Source organism: Pholcus phalangioides, unplaced genomic scaffold, assembly GCF_987345545.1.
Source record: "Pholcus phalangioides strain wild (caught in Gottingen) unplaced genomic scaffold, Ppha-v1.0 ptg000011l_1, whole genome shotgun sequence".
Taxonomy (NCBI): domain Eukaryota; kingdom Metazoa; phylum Arthropoda; class Arachnida; order Araneae; family Pholcidae; genus Pholcus; species Pholcus phalangioides.
This window is the reverse complement of record NW_028301604.1, coordinates 11,692,997-11,711,903: the sequence shown is the minus strand read 5'-3', so window position 1 is coordinate 11,711,903 and position 18,907 is coordinate 11,692,997. Positions and strand designations below refer to the sequence as shown.

At 35.6% G+C, this 18,907-nt stretch overlaps 1 protein-coding gene across 3 annotated transcripts in view; it reads left to right on the top strand.

Moving 5' to 3' along the window:
- The window catches only part of LOC149080061 (adiponectin receptor protein-like), a 90,138-nt gene that overhangs the window by 21,319 nt on the left and 49,912 nt on the right, over positions 1 to 18,907 (top strand). The window contains exon 1 of one of the 3 annotated variants that reach the window (XM_089239007.1): positions 999 to 1,264. The exons of the other annotated variants lie outside the window; for them this stretch is intronic. The gene's annotated coding sequence lies outside the window, so the exon portion shown is untranslated. Of the gene's footprint in view, positions 1 to 998; positions 1,265 to 18,907 lie in introns of those variants that run through there. 3 annotated transcript variants of the gene reach the window in all.

The following is an 18,907-nucleotide window of genomic DNA, read 5'->3' as shown; positions in this document are numbered from 1 at the left end:
TGAAAATATTCAGAGTTCAACATCAGTTAGTAATTAGGAGAAAAAATGACAATATTCACCAGATTTTTTTTTTTTTTTTGTGGGGAACTTGATCAAAATATCTTTTAGTTATGAAATAATTGTACCAGGCCTATATTTCGTGCTTCCAAAGGTGGCAAAAGCCCATCAAAGGTAATTACATACCAACTCTACATCTGACATGCATCCATTTTGTGATCTGAAGGGATTTTCAAAATCCATCCAACAGGTTGATTATTAGCTATAAATATTATTAATTAAATTGCTCGTCTAAATAAATAGTCTAAATTTTTATACGGTACCCTCCAAATAGAAAGTTGTTGCGCTGTCTATCCTGATGCCAACCAAAAAAACTCAATGTTTCTAAGAGTAATATTCACAGAGATATTTGAATTCGAAAAACGGAGAAATTTTTGGGAAAGAACAGCGTTAATGCGGGTAAAACGGTGTTTCCGCATTTAACCCTGTTTTTTTTTTATCATATCAAATTTAAACTAATTGTAACTAGCAGATAGTAATGTAATTTTGCGAAATATCATTCACCATTGAATTTCATTCACCATTTCGTAATTTTATAGGTAGTGGGGAAGAGTTACGATATACGTAATTTGTAGTGAAACATAAAAACTGCAATTCAGACCTATATATATTAAGTGAGCAAGTAATTCGACGAACGAAACAGATTGCACATCACGTACAAATTTTCTAATCTGTGTCCAATCTCAAGGAAAATTTAGAATCGTTAACTCGTGAAGAGTAAAACAGTTATTGCTATTTGCTGTTCGGAGCGTGTCACCAGTATAAGCATCAAGTTAGAAAACGGGTAAAACGATTAAATGCGAGATCCATAATTTTTTGGGAATTTTTCAGATGCAATTTCATTTTTATCCCTCTGTTTGAACACACTGTCCACTTTTTCTCAAATCAAATTTCCAATTCGTCCAAATCCAAATAGTGTTCTTTATGACGTTATGGATTTTACCTTTCCCTATGGGTATGTATTAGTCGTATACGTAAATAGGCTATATGAACAAATAGGACGATGTTTTGTGTGTCTCCCTTCCTCTTGCTTGTCAATGTCTTCAACAAGGTCATACGCATTGCCGGCTAAGCGTCAACGTGACGTCTAAGATGCGCGAGTGGATAAGAAAACAAACTTAACTCATTGTGAAACCACTTATTATAATATCCGAATTATTTGAACGTTCTACACTGTCAGTATTATTGCGGGATCAACAAATTTTCCGTAAGTTTTTGTTTTATATTTGTTTAGAAAAAGTTTTTCGATTGTATCTAGAAATTTCATCTAAATTGATCGCTTTCATATGTGTATTTCGGTATTTGTTTTGCTTGTGGTGAAAAAATTTAATCCATCAGAAATTTTGGGCATTTATTCCAGATTCTGAAATATTCTGATCATGCATACGTATGTGGTCCGAAGAGACTCAAGTTTTATCATACATACCCCTACCAAACGATCTAGTTGATAAGGGAAAGTGCCCGATGTCCGTCTCCTGTCATAAATTCGTCCCGCTCTCTAATTTGCATGTACAGAGCTGCTGCTATCTTGCGAAAGTTCCAGGAATCGCTTCAGAACCATTCAGTTGACTATTTCCAGTAGCTTTGCTCTCTCTTCATTTACGCTTTTACTATTCAAAAACAGTTTTTGTTATAACGATGTTACAATGCCAAACTAACTTTGAACAGTTATATTTACGCCTTATACGGATTTTATCAGTTAGCGATTGATATGATCACTAATTGAATAGTGCGTTGCATATTCGTCATAGTCGTGTAGTTGTAGTCTTTTAATCAGGAGTAGTCATAATTTTTGCTATAGCTGAATTCCTAAATCTGTCCCCTCTGACTTTCAGAGGGAAACTCGTGTATATTCTTGTGTGTGTATTCCTGACTACTTAGATTCAATTTGATTGACGTATGATGACTTATCATACTTAACTGGAAAAGGCGGAATTGGGACACCTTTTGATGAAAATCCAAAATTTGTTTGGATTTATATATTTTTTTTAATAGAAAAAAAATTTAGTACAATCACATTTGCAGTACTATTAGGTAATGAGTTAAGTTACTTGAATCAGTTTTTAAATTATTTTTAACTCCTAAACAAATTTTCAGAATTAACGATTTTGCTTGCAGGGGACGGTATATGGGCACTTTCCCTTACGATTAACGATGAAGTAACCCTTTTGGAATTCTCTCAAATTAACAATACATCAAATTTTGAAAGTAAACTCGATTCTTCTCAGATCAATTTTCATATTAAATTAATGATTTTCTATGGATATAAATAGAGCTATTTTTGTTCCTGCGATACATATAATTTATTTCATAATATGAGTGTTTTCTGTAGTGCATCGGGAATTTCTTTTATACTAAAATATCATTGGTAACGATATTGACAGAAATCATTTCAAGCTTTAACTACATAGTGACGTATAATCAATCCTTATTAGCTCATGAAAATTACAATTTTTTTTTTTTTTTTAATCGTGACTCCGGTTCTACAAGTACAACGGCAAAACGAAATATTTTTGGGAAAGATATTTAACCGAATGAAAAATGAGAGTGGATTATGAAAATTATAATGAAGAAATCTTCGGTATATATGAAGTGCTTCATACTGTGTATCCGGTTGGGCATATTAACCAATGGATACGTACCCCTATAATCATTGCGAAATTTAAAAAATACTTAATTTAAATTACTAATATTTTAAATATGAAGCGAAATCCTTCTGATCCTGTGTTTTTATTCTTGTTTTCTCTACCCCTCAAGATCACTTACCAATTTCTTGCTTTGTACATAAGCACAAATTATTTTTTCAGGATAAAATGACCACAAAATTTTCAAAGTACATCGCAATTTAGCAATCTCATTTCAAAAGTAAGCTTAACAGTTAATGAAGAACGTTTTGTACATAGTTCACTTCCTTTCGAATTCTACGTAAATTAATTCTACGCGCAGAAGTACTGTGTATTTCGCGTAAACGAGATGGTAATCCAGTACACTCGAACAATGTTTTTTTTTTTTATTTTGTTGTTTTCATCAGTAGGCCTATTGTTTCCTTATATGAACTGTAAAATAAAACTAGAGCCGAGAGTATATTGCGAGCTAATTCGGGTTCAGCGAGTTGAAGCGAAATCCAAGGTATTCATCCAACCATGCCAGAGGACACGCAAGAAATAATAAGGGGGAAAAAATTTTGAGAAAAGATTTTTGACGGACTATTTTTTTTTTTTTTTTTTTTTACATTTTTTACTAGTAAATTCATAGTTTCCGATAATTGGGGGATTTTTCCTCTTGGTATACAAACTCTACTTCCACTCTTTCTCCGGATTTTGTAAAAAATGTTTGGTTCATTGGGCATACTACGGCAGTAAGTAGCCTTCAATTTATACAGATTAAATCTAGTCGTTTTGAATCGTTCGCTTTTATTTAACGAATGAAAAGTTGAAAATGAGTAGAAACTTCATCTCTAACGTATCTCCACATAAAATAATTAATCACTTACGTGAGTTTTTTCGATATTCAATATGTTTGTTTTCTAAACTTTCTAACCGATTGATTTTTCTCTGGCGCTCATCTAGTCGTTAAGGGTAGAACTAGAAAATTTAAATCAAATTGCAAACAATTATCCGGTAAAAAGGTTTGTTACTATGTACATGAATTCCTTGTACATATGAATGAGTATCCGTTAAGAATCAACGATAAAAAAAAGACTAAAATTATTTTTGTATTGCTAGCAGCCAAAATCATTCACCAAGATAACTTGCATGCTCAATTTCCAATGTGATAGAGCTACTATTACCCCTGACAGAAAGCGTTCGGCTATATACAGAAACACTAACAATAAGCACGTTTAAAACGCGAAAGACTAAAATGTAAAAAAAAAAATTCCTAAAAAAACAAGTTTCCAAAAAAACTTTTTGTTGAAAGTCGTTCTCTAAATACGGAATAAATGAAAAAATTATAAATTTAGTTCGCTGTGACTTTGAAAATCAATTTATGAACTGTTACTTTACTGCATACGAGCACCGGTTATGTCGCCATACAGCAATTTTCGACCGATAGAGTAGGGTCGGAAATGAAGGCACCATTTATCGGTGGTCACCTCAGGTTCGTCGGGAAAGTACTTGTTCTCAACCCAAGAGCGGACATGACGGAAACCTTCATGTGTTAGACGAGCATCTTACCACGGCACCACTCGGGCGCTAAAATTTAAGCTTCCCACGCTGGAAAATGAACCCGGACCTCCCCTGAGTGAGAGCCAAGTATCCTAACCATTAGACCCCGTGGAAATCAGTTTATGAACAGGTAACACTCCCGGAAACCACGAAAGCGAACCCAGTGGTCGATCACTGTTTGAAAAAAAATGTATAGTCTCGAAATATGTAAATGAAATAATTTTGCGTAGCTTTTCTTTTTCAAACGGAGCACAACTCAGATCTATCACCATCTGTGGGCAATTTGCTTCCTAGTGAGTTGTGCCGGAAGTGTAAGTGTGTGTGTACCTAAAGTCTGAGTGCTTATCTAGTGTTTGATTTTTCAGTGTTGCCATCTATATTTCAGAAGTGAAGTGAGTGATGTGTTATGATTGAATTACATTTGTAGGTCTGTTGCTCTCTGTGGCGAGACTTTTTAAAGGGGAGATCAATCGCATTCACGCATTGAAGTTGGGAACCACAGAAAAACAACTTCAGCCGACCACCACTGTGGCGACGGTGGGGTTTGAACCCGGGATCTCGCGATGCGAGTCCGTCACTATGACCACGCGACCACCACAGCGGCTGTTTGCGCAGCTGCAAAGTAACCAGACAATGTATAAAAAATGAATGGAACGGAGTTTTCATCATTATAAATGATGTGCTCTGAAGAGCTAAGAGATGGATCTCAAAAGCTGATAATTTCCATGTTGGAAAGACTGAGTTTCTCAAAGGGAAGTTGCAGAATTGTTTAACTGTGCTCAGGTACAGTGAGCTATCTTTGGAAAAAAATATCGGAGAACGGGCGGGGTGTTTTTCCCGCGATGGAAAGACGCGTTGTCGTCTTGTAATATAGTTAGTCGAATCCCGAAACCATTTGTAGACACAAGGAATCAATTTTTCTATAATGTCCATGTAGAACTTCTGAGATCACAGAACACGCTTCACGATACAATTTTTTTCTAATTCGTTGGCCGTTATGCATGTCCAAAGTTTTAAATAAAAGAAAAAACAAACACTTCACACACACAGTTGTTCTTTTTCTTATCGACGCATTCATCACGAAGCTTTTCTCTTGTTATTGGGGTAAATCGAGAAGCAATCCATTCTTAGAATAAGACAACCATAAGTATTCTTTATGGGCATTGTATAATTTTTATCACGTGCATATATTGTTTATAATTTTTATTAATTGCATTTTTAATTGGGTTGCTGTATTTTTGAAATATGACATCCATATTTTTATGGGCATCTTTTTCTCAGCCACCTCGTTGGGCATTTTGCCTGTTGTGGCGTTGTATTTGTATTCATACGAATTTATCAGAGCTATATCTCCCAGTTTTAAACCTGATTCTGGACTCTTCATTGTAAAGTTTGTTGAGGCATCTTCCATTTTCCAGCTGACGTGATTTTTAACACCATTGCAATGGAGACCTCGTCCTACTAACTTGAACGAGGTTTCGGTTTTTATTTGCAGTACTTTAAGCAAACTTTGACGAGAAGGGAGATTTAAGTACGTTTGCAGACACGAACCTGGTACTTTGTTCACTCTGCATTCAGTTATTTTGGAGTGGAACGATGATTCTTCTTGGTAAGTGCAATGAGTTTTATGTCATCTTTGTGATTCCTGGTGTGCGACGAGCCTGAGAAATTCTCAACACCGCCAGTCCTCTAATATATTTCCTAAATAGCTCACTGTACCTAGAGCACAATTAAACAATCCTGCAACTTCCCTTTGAGGAACTGTCTTCCAACATGAAAAGTATCAGCTTTTTGAGATGATCAGAAATGTATAGTCTGCGAGCTATATATACAGTATATACTATATCTCTTGGGGTGGTATTCACCCCGACATGGTTTAAACTATAGTCACAATTTTTGGATAGGAGATCGACACGAGTCGGTTAAATTCAGGTTTTAACCAATCCTGTCGATCTCCAATCCAAAAATTGTGATTATACTTTAAACCATGCCGGTGAATACCACCCTTACACACGGCCGTATTCACCAACACGGTTTAAACCAGTGGTTCTCAACCGGGAGCCATATGGTCCCTTAGTGGTACTGGGATACTTCAGGGGAACCATGGCAGGTGGTTTGGAGGGCTGCAGCGAGCTGAGAAGAAAAATTAACTTGTGAAGAAATAAAGCTTTTATTAGTGACTACACACTTAAGGAATCCAACAAAACCATCCATACAACCAGGGCCGTCTTAGGGCATGGACCCACCCTGGCCTCACCACCTACATTTTACAGCAGGTTCCTAGGATAGGGTTTTTCGCAGGCCCCCGGCTAAATTTTCAGACTCCTCCTCTATATTTTATTTATAGTGTGAAAAGATGACGAAAACCATATCGGGCCCCGGGCTGCAGCTCTGTCAGTCCAACTCTTGTGAGAGGTCATGCCTGGGGGGTCTTATGTCCATAAGTGACCCCACCCCTCATGATATTTTGTATAGTATAATACATTTTGAAAATAAGTAGGAAATATGGAGGCTGTTTATTTCTGTTTAGGTATGAACTGCCATAGCATCACTTTGCCTGAGAGCCCATGATGTTGAGACGGTCCTGAATAGAATTCGGATTAGCGGGGAGCTCAATAAATTCTAGGGCAGTGGTCTGGGGGCCAATATTATTTGCGAAATTTTCATTCAGTTCACTGAAAAAAATCAATTCAATACGTATAAAGGATCTTGCTTCTAGATGAGAGTCAAAGACTCTGGGTAATACAGGGGAGCCACGAAAAAAAAAATATGCTTCCAAGGGGGCCGCGGGCAAAAAAAAGCTTAAGAAACGCTGATTTTAAACTACAATCGCAGGTGAAAGGATTGAAGATCGAAACGGATTGGTTAAATTGAGGATTTTAACCAATCCGTGTCGATCGCCAATCCTTTTACCTGCGATTGTAGTTTAATCGCTGTCAGTGAATACGGTCATTAGTGCTTCAGTTATCATGAAAACCCCGTTGCATTCATTTTTTATGCATATTCTGGTTTCTCTGCAACTGAGCAAACATTATTTCATTTGCATATTTCGAAGCAATAACACTTATTTTCCCATGAAAGTGCTGATCGGACTCTTTTATCCCGGGTGATGCCAGTTCATATAAACTGATTTTCAAGGTCACACTGGAATAAATTTGATTTTTTTTCACATATTCCGTATTTAGAGAATTTTGTTCACCAAAATGTTTCACTGAGAGGAAAGTTTTTTTTTTTTTTTTTTTTTAATTTCTTATGTTTTAAACGGATTATATTGCTAGGGTTCGCGTATGTGATCGAGCACCTTGTGTCAGTGGTAGTAAAGCATACATCATCAAATAATGCTGAATACGTAGTTTCTGTGAAAACTTTTCGATTCTTTGCAATATTATCAAAAATTAGTTCAATGACAATACACAACTTTAGGTATTTGGTAACAAGTATTTTAAGAGACAAATTTTTGATTTCTGGCTGGTTTATCGCAGCTGTATATGTAACTGAAGACATCTTTTCTGAGACACTTTGGACAAAAAACAAAAAAATTAATAATTGCGAGTATTTTTTTCCATGTCAGAAAGCAATTATTCAAGTATCGGGTATCTCAGGCCAATCACGACGTTGCTACGGCATATCTGTAGCAAAACTTACCCAGAGTTACTCCAGTCACCGACCTAAGATCGTCTTGTTATTTTGTTTCGCTTGGTTCGGCTCGTTTATACAGAAAAGCGGCAGGGCATGAAATTGGAGCTAGATTTTCTAGCAGCGGTAAGGACACAAGAAATAGGTGGTGGTGGAGGGCTTTTGAGTGTTATTCTCATCCAAAACTTCGCTTTCTATTCAATACTACGGAGAGTTGATGTCGTGAACACTTAGCATTCACAGTTTTATAAACGATTAATGAATCTTTTACGAAGAAGGAAACAACACTCGTATTCGTGCATGTCTAGTGCTTATGACGCTGTTTAATCGAATTAAGTGATGGTGTTTGACTACGTCTTTTTTAATCTGTACTACTACTTACAAAATTAGATAAAATTTAAGATATCACTTGATCTCCCTCTCCTTAAGTTATATCTGTGCGTGTTGTGCAAAGAATCTGTTGACTGAGAACAAATATTAACTATAAGTGGTTATGACAATCACTACAGCTTCATTGTACACTAGTTAGTCATTCTCGAGCTAGTTCGGTCCTGAACTACCATATATTTAGGAAAATTTTATGGTGGCCTACATGTTGAATAGAATCGCTTTTCCATAATGTCGTGTCTTTTGATAGGAATGAAAAAAAAATTCTTGCGTTTTTTTTGTATTTTCAAATAATTGAACATGGTTATATAATGTCAGCAATCCTATAATTATTATACTTCTACTATATAAAGTGAAAGTGATAATGCGGTCTTTATCTCATCAACCGTCCGCCGTAGAGGTAAAATTCCACTTTAAGTATTGAGAGTGAAAATATAGCGTGTAACAAAATAAAAATCAATTTTTATACGGTCCCCTTATCCTCTAACTTCCAATTAGAAAGTTGTTGCACTGTGTCCAACAGAAAAAAATTCCATGTATTTAAGTGCAATATTCGCTAAGATATCTGAATTCAAAAATCGGGGAAAAGTTATGAAAGAACAAAAATTAACGGACAACTGTCCTTTCCAAACTTTTCTCCGATTTTAAATCCAGATATCTCGGCGAATATTGTACTTCGAAACTTAGTTTTTGTTGGCCTCAGGAGATTATAGATGCGGTGATGAAAGGAGGAGTGACGACATCTTATATAACAATATTTTTAATTTAAATGTATACGGAAAGGCTAAAATGACTATAAAATAATATAAAAACATTCTTCTCCGACAACAACCGCGGCCATTCACGAGCGCGTTCGAAAACCAACTCACTGTACACTGTTGACGACCTTGACTCTGTGGTCGACTTTGCCCGAGTCCCAACAAGAGAAGGCTTCAACTTTTTAATTTGAAGTTAGAGGACAAGGGGACGGTATGAAAATTTGGATTTTTTCATTTTGTTACACACTGCATTTTCACTCTCAAAACTGATGCAGGGTAATTTTTGTACCACGTTGACCTTTTTAATATTGAAACTATACCTCTACGATGGACGGTTGATGAGATAAAGGCCGCATTAGCACTTACAGGACACCCTGTATACCCATAGTATTTTTAAACAAGCCCTAGAAAAAAAAACGTGATGAAAAAGTTCTGAGGTCTATGCAGAAATATATTCATCTTTTCAAGATATTTTTTTCCCCTTTTTTTTACTTTGGTAGTTTTTAGTTTATGAAAAATTAAAGCAGTGTTTATTTGAAAAATTTTAAATTTTTGTTTCATTTTCCCGATAGGTCCTACAAGTCAGTTTTTAAGTTGCATTGATTCGAAGAAATTTTGACTTGATTGAATCTGAAATATATTAAATTTTTTAAAAATTCATTTGCATCAGAAATTGAAGTACATAATAAGTTCCTTGATCGGCAAAGTTTTGCCGGATTGAATAGACCTTCAGTATGATTATTTTTTGTTTTGGTGACCATTCATACAGAGGGACATTAACTTGGTCGAGGGGTGCAGGGAAGAGCCATACGTGCTCTTTGATGGCACACGGGGCTTAAGCTATGAAGAGTGACTTGATTTTTTTTTTTTTTTTTTTTTTTTTAATTGTTACATTGGAAGAGCGCAGAAGATGTCGGGGGATATGATTGAAGTGTTTAAAATTTTCAATGGAATGGATAAAATGGACCATGAGCTATTAATATCGTCATCAACTGCTTCAACAAGGGGACACCAATATCGATTGGTAAGGGACAATTCTAGGTTGTGGTGTCGCAGGGTATTTTTTATCTAATAGGCTTGTAAATGAATAACTTTCCTGCGGGGGTCGTGAATTCTAACACAATTGACACGTTTAAAAAGAAATACGATAAACATATTGGGATAAATCGAGAAGCTGCCCACGCTTAGATGAGACAACCATAATTTTTTATGGGCATTGGCGTATGTACCCCCAAGCCGAGATTATAGTGTTATTTTGCAGGTAAAAACGTAAAAACCGCCTTGAGTGGGAAAAAAAATTGAAACCCCCCTTGAGAAAATTCTGCGTGCGCCTATGTTTATGGACATTATGTATATTTATATTTTATTATAATTATTTGGTTTTTATTGATCTTATTGGGTTTCTGTATTTCTGATATGGATGTGGAATACATATTTTTTAATTAATTTTTTTAATTTAATTTCAAAGAAATGTACAAACATACATATACAAATAGACAACTTTTCATCCAAGGTGAACATGACTGTCACATACTGGATGATGGGTTATTAAAAAAAAAAAAGTACAATATGTGGGGGGGGGGGGGAAATACCTAATATATAAACACTTTAACATAAACGCAAATATAAATGGGGAGGGAAATTAATAGTTGAATATCAAATAGATGGGTGAAGGGGGGGAAAACAAAAAATTAATAGTAACATCATTGTGGCAACGCATGGCGGGTGCATTTTAAATATCAAATTTAGAGATAATAAATATGATTTGAATAATTGCGCTACTGTCAGAAAGGGAAAATATTTAAATGTTATTTAAACTATATTTTTCATGGGCATTTTTTTTTCAGCTACCTCATTGGTCATTTTGTCTGTTGTGGCCTTTGCATTTTTATTTGTATTATGCTAATAAGTATTGTACTTATATAGCCATATTTCGTGCTGAAATGACACTAAAAGACGTACTTTTCAAAGTACAAAAAAATTTAGAAATGAAATGGATATAATGGGTGTTTTTTTACTATGTATTTGCCATGTATATTCAAATATACATGGGACCTAGAGGGTTAAACTTCCGAAACCCGGAGAGCTTGTAAATAAGAAAAGAATTTTTATTACTGACGCTTTTACTGCATTTATTTTGAATTTGACGTAAAAAAGTAGCATTTGAACATTCATAGTAATTCCAATATTTTTTTTCCCGAACTCAACGGTCTAAAACTGTGGTTATTTTAACCATGGAATGAATTAAACAAAGACAGTGCACTGAAATATTTTACTTTAAATCATTCTTTCATTTAATGTTAAGATCTGTGTTGGACTTTATTTTTCAATTTGAATTTTTAACCGAGAAACTGGTTCCAACTCTATGCGACGATAAGATGCCATAAATATCATTTTCCTTTTGTCTGGAAATCATTAGGGGTAGCCATATGTCTAGTAATTTACGGGACATTACAGTAGATTCCAGTATAGGATGTGTCTTTTAAGCGAATTTCTCAAATTGTTTAAGTGGTTTCTCCTCGTATATACCAAACGCCACGACTCTAAAGTGATACTAATTTTCTTTCCATTTTTATGACGGCATTACACACAAATATTATAGTATTCTTCATAATGATGTTTGCAAGCATTTTCAATTCACGTGGGACCAGTTTTCATTTGCATTTATGCGTTTATACATTTTTGGCCTGCATGTGTATATTTCGTCTGAAACTACTAATTAAGGTCTTTCAGAGGAATGATTATGCTGTGACATTTTAGAGAAATCTGCGAGCATATGCGACAGAGCCAACCTTTATTAGGGTCTGTCAAAGTTGAGCTTGGGTTTCATAAAGCTCTTCCCATAAACAGAGTAATCTCTTGTTCCAGCTTTCCTCCGAATTTCTGTAACGAGAACTAAAGAGGTAAACGTAATTAGTCGAATTGCTGTATTCAAATTTACTTCCGATGAGTGTCTCATTAGAGGTATTTGCCTCCTTACATTCGGGCTACCGCAAATGGCACTTTGAGGCAAACAGGAGAGAATTATCTTGCCATCATTCATTTGCTACTTTCCATCTAACCAAAATGACCCCACCCCCTCCACCGTTCTGCTTCGAAGCATACACCAATTTCCAAAATGAAGGATCAATTTTTTTTTTTAAATTGTTTTATTTATATGAGTAATTTATAGCTGTATTTCTATCCCAAACATTCGTAGCTAATTCATTTTTATGATATACCTCACTTGTGGTACGTCAATGGTTGGTCTAACATCATAAGTGTTTTCGGTTAAATGAAAAATTTATATTTACGAAAACTGAATAGTTTTATCATTTATAGTAACAGTAGTACATCAAGTAAGCTAGTTTTCTCGAAATATCTGTTGCAGATGATTCACTTAATTGATAGATCGGAATGCAGTGTGGTCTGTAGTAATTTTAACTCAAACACAAGTAGCATTTCTTTCAATAGATCAAAGTGTTATCAAAACATTCGAAACGTTTAACAAGTGACTTTCATTTGTATAAATTTCAAGAAATCTTTTTTTATACCGGAGTGGATTGCACACGATGCAAGTTGAATTTCACGAAGTCGTAGGAAAGTACCATAATAAGAAGAAAAATGAAGGTAATTTTCCTAAATTTCGGTCCCAACAAACTAATATATGTATTTGTATTCACAAAATCGTACCCCTGACTTCCACGGTTATCGTCGGTATTATTCGAGGTATTATTGTATAATAATTACACAGGAACCAAAACATTTATTAAAACCGAAACCTTAATAGCCTACTCTACGAAATAAAGGCCTTGTTTACAGTTGAATATTCTTTTTATACGCTATCATTTTCTTGCTGCTTGTCCCGCTTTTTCTGTTTGGATGACTAAGTTCAGCGCCAAGAACTCGCAAATTGCCTTGAGCTTTGTTTACGTTCTGCAGATGGCACCTTCCCAAGCAGTGATCACGCGACTTGTTTAACGTGTCCCTTTCCTTATGTCCACCACACACACACACAACCTACTCCCCACCTGTTTACATTCATATAATTTTATGGCGTAGTATATTTTCTTCAATATTGTTGTTGTAATTCGATAAAGGTCGAATCAATATTGGAATTTTATTTTGCTGTTTATTGATGTATATCGTGATTTTTATAAATTTTGAAATCGCCATAAACATTTGACTGAATTTAAGGAATAATATCTTGGGGATAAGACCTATAGTATAATTTATTGTGTTAGGAAAGAGAAATTTCTCGTAAACATTTATATCTTTCACCAAAATTATTCAATTTATTTCCCCATTAGAAATACAGAACATGCCTACAAACTTGACATTTAAGAAGCATTATTTCAATTTTTTCCTTTAATTGACGGTATTGAATCTTGTTTTGAAATTCGGAAGTATAAATTTTACTATATAGCTCCCCAATTTCATGTGGTACATATAGCATTTTCAAAAATTTTACTTTTTCATGTATTTAGTTCACGTGCGTTTGTGTTTTTATTTGTCATAAGTATTATTTGAAATACCGTAATTTATTTTGTGGTCTGTATAGGCATCAACGTCTTGATAGTAAATGTGTTTATTTTCAATTTTTTTTCCTTTGAAATAAATAAATAGTTTTTATTCCCGAAGTTTTCTAATGAAAATAATGAAGCATAATTCGAAAAACATACGAAAAAATTCCTATCGGGTTTTGAAATAGTATATTTTTAATTATCTTAACTAATTTTCAATGACGAAAAATGAATGAAATTCAAAGAGCGACTCAATTTTGGTTTTAAAATATATTGATGTGAGAAAACCTGAAGATTTCGAGCTACTGTGAATAGTACTTTCCATAAACAAGATTTCTTCCAAAAGAAAAAAAAATAAGCACACTGCAATGGACTTATGCTATTCTAACGTGAATTGCTATTTTGAACAATGAGAAAAAAATTAGAATATGAAGTTTTTTGACGTGAATACTTTTAAATCATCTGACGATACTGGGTGCGTTCGCAAAAAAGTTGCTTAACAAAATAACTTAAAAGCTCATATCTCGGGAAGTATTCTGAATGTATCAGTGTTTTGTATGTCTGCGGGTATAGATCTCGTTAAAGCAAATCCAATAATGCTACTTTTTTTTAACACCTCTCCTGGTCTGGGCACCAGACTCGCGGCCCTCTTCCGTAACGAAATTGTTTTACGCTGTACCTCACAAGAGGTTCGCTACTCAAATAGAAAACAATGGTGTCGTCTGATAGATATTAAGTGAAGTCCAATGACATCACTCTGGTTATAATACTACTTCCGGTCTTGGCACCAGATCCTCAGCCCGTATTCGTAACTGAATTGTTTTACGCTATATCTTGGGATGTTCGCAACCCAAATAAAAGACTGGTATCATTTGTTAGATATTCCAAAAACTTATTCGATGATACCCTACGTATTTTAATACTACTTCCGGTGTGGACACCAGCCCCACGGCCGGCATTCGTAACGAAATTGTTTTATGCTACGTCTCGACATGTTCGCAATACAAATAGACAACATCGGTGTCCTCTATTAGCTATTTCAAGGACAAATCCTATGATACCAATTTTATTATGTCAGTACCTACCACGCAAAGGTAGGCCCAGAGAACGTATTCACGTCAAAACGTGCTATGACACGGCCTACCCGAATTTTTTTTTTTTTTCCTGTGTTGAATATCTGTTTCTAATATAAATCGCTTCCCTTACAGGATTGAGCTATTACGAGAAAAATTATTTTTGTATTCTTTTGAAACCGTAGAGTGAAGTGGCAGAATTTTTTTTTTCGTCGCTGCGTTTTTCCAAAGACAATTTTTTCTTTATCTCTAAGTCCATAACACTAAAAAGATAAAGGAAGATTAGTGAATGATTAAAGAGGACCATTATAGTTGATAACAAAATGCCAAATAAATGCACATCTCTTTGGTCTTAATGCCTAAATAACGTTTAAACAACGGGCTAGTTATTTTTTAGTCCTTCAGATATTGAAAACACGTGATTTTGTTAACTCGTGACATGCTAAGCGCTAGTGACCAACGCTGCTCGAAGCGGAAGTGTATTGTCATTACCACCATACTTATTATGTCAAAAGACCACTGCGAATTCACCAACTTCTTTTTATTCTCTTAACTTTTCATACCATTTTTAAAGATCCTTTCTAACATCGTTTCTCTTTAACAAGCTTTAACAGTCAGACAAAAAAAAGGCTATCGGACAACGTTTAAAGCGTCATTTTGAGAGAAAATATCGATATTTGTGTGCGTGTGTGTGTGGTTTTTTTAACGGGCCCTATTTCTTGTAATTCAAAAACAGGCCTTGTTTTGTTTATAAAAGCTTTGAACCGAAGTTACGTCGACTTTACTTGATATAAAAACGAAACACTAATTTGTGTATAAAAACTCTAAACGCGTTTTTGCGAAGAATGTTATTTTTGACATTTTACTTGAGTTTGGTCATTTGGTCATTTTTGTCGCACCACGGCCATTTCCTGCACACGAGGGCTAATTAGACCGGGACCTACAATTTATTGCCGATTCCGAACGGCAGGCTTGTTTTTTATACTCGTCGAGAGGTTGGTGCGCTAACCCTTCGATGGGGGGATTCCCTGCGGTAGCAATTTTTTGCTGCGGTCAAGTCGCCGTTTTTTGTTGTACCCTTGTGTGAGGAAAGTTTTCTGACAAGGACGAACCGGGTATCGAACTCGCGACACCTCTAAACATCCTTTGAGTACTTTAGGCGAGCATCGTATCGACCGGGCTACCGCGCCCCCTACTTGAGTTTGAAGAATGATTATACTAAAAATCTGTTGATTGTATCATTACAAAATTTTAATAATATTTTGTCATGTATTGCTAAGGTTTGAACCAAAATCTAACGTCTATCACATGTATCTGTCTAATTACAGTTTCTAATTACATTTTATACTCAATATTAAAATGGAATTTCAAGAAATTCACACACACAAGAGATTTGAGTTAACTTATAAGCATACCATATAATCCTTTTGAGTTTTATTCCACAACCTGCATCATTATTAGTTGAATGTACTATGAAAATAAAACATTTTGTTCATAGAATTTTTTTTTTAGGCCTGTTTCGAATTTTACATGAATTTTTCTTTAAAATTTGACACAAAAATGCCTTTTTCATAGAATATCCCGTCTAATAGTAGTCCAAAATTTATTTTTTTCACTATTTTCAGACACTTTCTATCAAGAAATGTTATTAAAGTTCACTCCAGTACTATTTTATAGCAAAGTGCTAAGAAAGGTTGTTGGAAACATTAACGTAGATTGAGAACTCTTCACACACAGACATGTTGATCAGTGCACACATCAAAGAATAAACTTTTCAGCTCATTTATCACATCAGAACTATTTCAAGGCATCCAATACGTGATAGAAAATTATTTCGTGAGGAATTTTCACATTAAAATCTCATGTATCCGTGACATTTCGGATTAAAAATTTGGTTTTAAATTAGATTATTTTAGGTCTGGTTGTTGAAGTTATTTTATGATGGTCACTGATCTCGAAACTATTTTTAAACCTCATATTGCTGCTTGCTTCCTTTGAAACCCATAGAAAAATGTCTTAACCCTTACAGGACCATAAGGTTGCTAAGAGTAAATATTAGTATGTAACTGTTATTTTAGATCATTATTGATTTGACAGGTTTTTTTTCCAAACGTTCCCGTTTACGTAATTGCGTTCGGCATACGTTCTATTTTGACATTCTGTATAAAAAATGCAGATAACGTTATAATTAAATACGACAATCACCAATATTAAAATGGAGGAAAAATGTTTCCCTTAGTCGTGAAAGGATTAAAGGGCGTTTAGCTCTTAAAATGATACTAGGCGAAGCTCATGCCAGGGCCGTAACTGGAATTTTTGCCTCCCCACAACTTTAAAATTCGATAATTTTATAATTATCTTTGTTCCCACCTGAAACTGCCGCCCCCGTAAATTTTGCTGCCCGGGGCAGTTGCCCTCCCTGCCCCCTTTTTTCTTAAATTCTTTTTTTCTAATAGTGATTGATTGACAATTTTTGGATTGTCCCTCTTCTAGATACGGAATAAATGAAGAAAAAATCATAAATTTACTCCAATTTGACCTTGAAAAATCAGTTCATGAATTGGTAACACCCGGAAAAAAATTATTCGGTAGAAATTCTTTCGGGAGAAAGAAGTGTTCGATCACACTGCTTTTAAAAATATATATTGGCTCGAAACATGTAAATGGAATGTTTGCGCAGTCAGGGGGGTAAGCAGACAATGTATAAAAAAAAAATGAATGTCACATTGTAGTGTTCTGTATGCGCGTCTAACAGTCAAAACCTTGAAGTAACAATAGGGTATAAAGCTCATGAGCAAACGAAGACTGAAAAAGCCTCAGGAGAACGAAAATCACGAGAAGTGAAGAGGGGCATTCGAAAATAAAAAAAGGATAGAAGTGTATGAAAACGATCGAGCATAGAATCGTCGTCTTCAATGTACGTTCTTGTTCTAATTTTTACTATTAAATTCCTGTTAAGTTTGTCTCGATGAGTGCTTATTATTCGGAGAACCTAGGGACACTACATTATAACCAAGGCCCGGATGTTGACCTAAAAAATCCTGAAAAATGTGCCAAGCACTCGAAAAAATGCCCTAAAAACTAAGAGAAAATTCCCCAAGATGGCACCCTTATTTTTTCAAATTTCGTGGTAGCAAAATTGGCCTAGCCCACTTTTAGCTCACTGACTTTATCGATAGCATCAATAAGCTGACATTATCGATAGCATCATCCAAGGACTGAAGCTTGAAAAACACCCCCCCCCCCCAAGCATGCTGAAGATTGATCTTTATGTACACTGCTCAAAACAATTAGGGGAGCACATGGTTTTAACAAAATTACGCAAAGATGTATACCGATAAGTAACATAAAATGAATCATCCATAATTTAAAGCCTAGCAGGAAACGGAAGAAGAAAACTTCATATGCAAATCAAAGTTCATGACGTCATAAACCAGAAAAAGGAGATAAGGGCAGAAATCGGGATGTTGCAGAAACGTCTGTTTTACCGCCGTAACTGTGAAATTCGATTGCGCAGTATTTTTTTTTTGAGACAAGGTGACTTGAGGATGTCTCAACGTGATTTACCGGAATCCATGGCATGGCGTGTTATAGGCAGACTGGAATCCGGGCAAACACAACGTAGTGTCGCGGACGCTGTTGGAGTCGCCAAAAGTGTTGTTGCAAGGCTGTGGAACCGATTCCAAGAAACAGGAAATGTTAGACGTCGACCAGGACAAGGTCGGCCACGCGCCACTACAGCAACTGATGACCGGTATATACGGTTAACAGCCCGTCGAAACAGAACAGAGAATGCTACGCAGCTGCAAAGACGGTTGCTCTTGGCAACAGGACGAAGGGTGTCCAGCCGAACAGTACGTAATCGGCTTCATGAGGGAGGGCTCTATGCACGTAGGCCAATGGTCTGCATTCCGTTGACCCCACGCCACCGTGCGGCCCGAAGAAGATGGGCTGCTGAACATCGAGATTGGGAGCAACATGATTGGAGCCAAGTGCTGTTTACAGACGAGTCCCGATTCAGTCTGGAGTGTGACACGCGCATTGCTGCGCGACCAAGGCCGCCTGTTACTGTCCGAGACTTGCAGATTGCACTTCTTGAGGAGTGGAACAGTATTCCCCAAAGTCTGATCGATAACCTCATCGCATCCATGGCAAACAGGTGTGCAGCAGTCTTAGCTGTTCGAGGAGACCACACGCTCTATTAAAACTCATGCATCATGTCTAAACAGTACTTTTTTTTATCGTTTACATGTAACCAAATTGTTGCCCTAAATCATCTTTTCATGTTTTTTCCATATTTTCAAAGAATTAAAGCTTAATTCCAAATT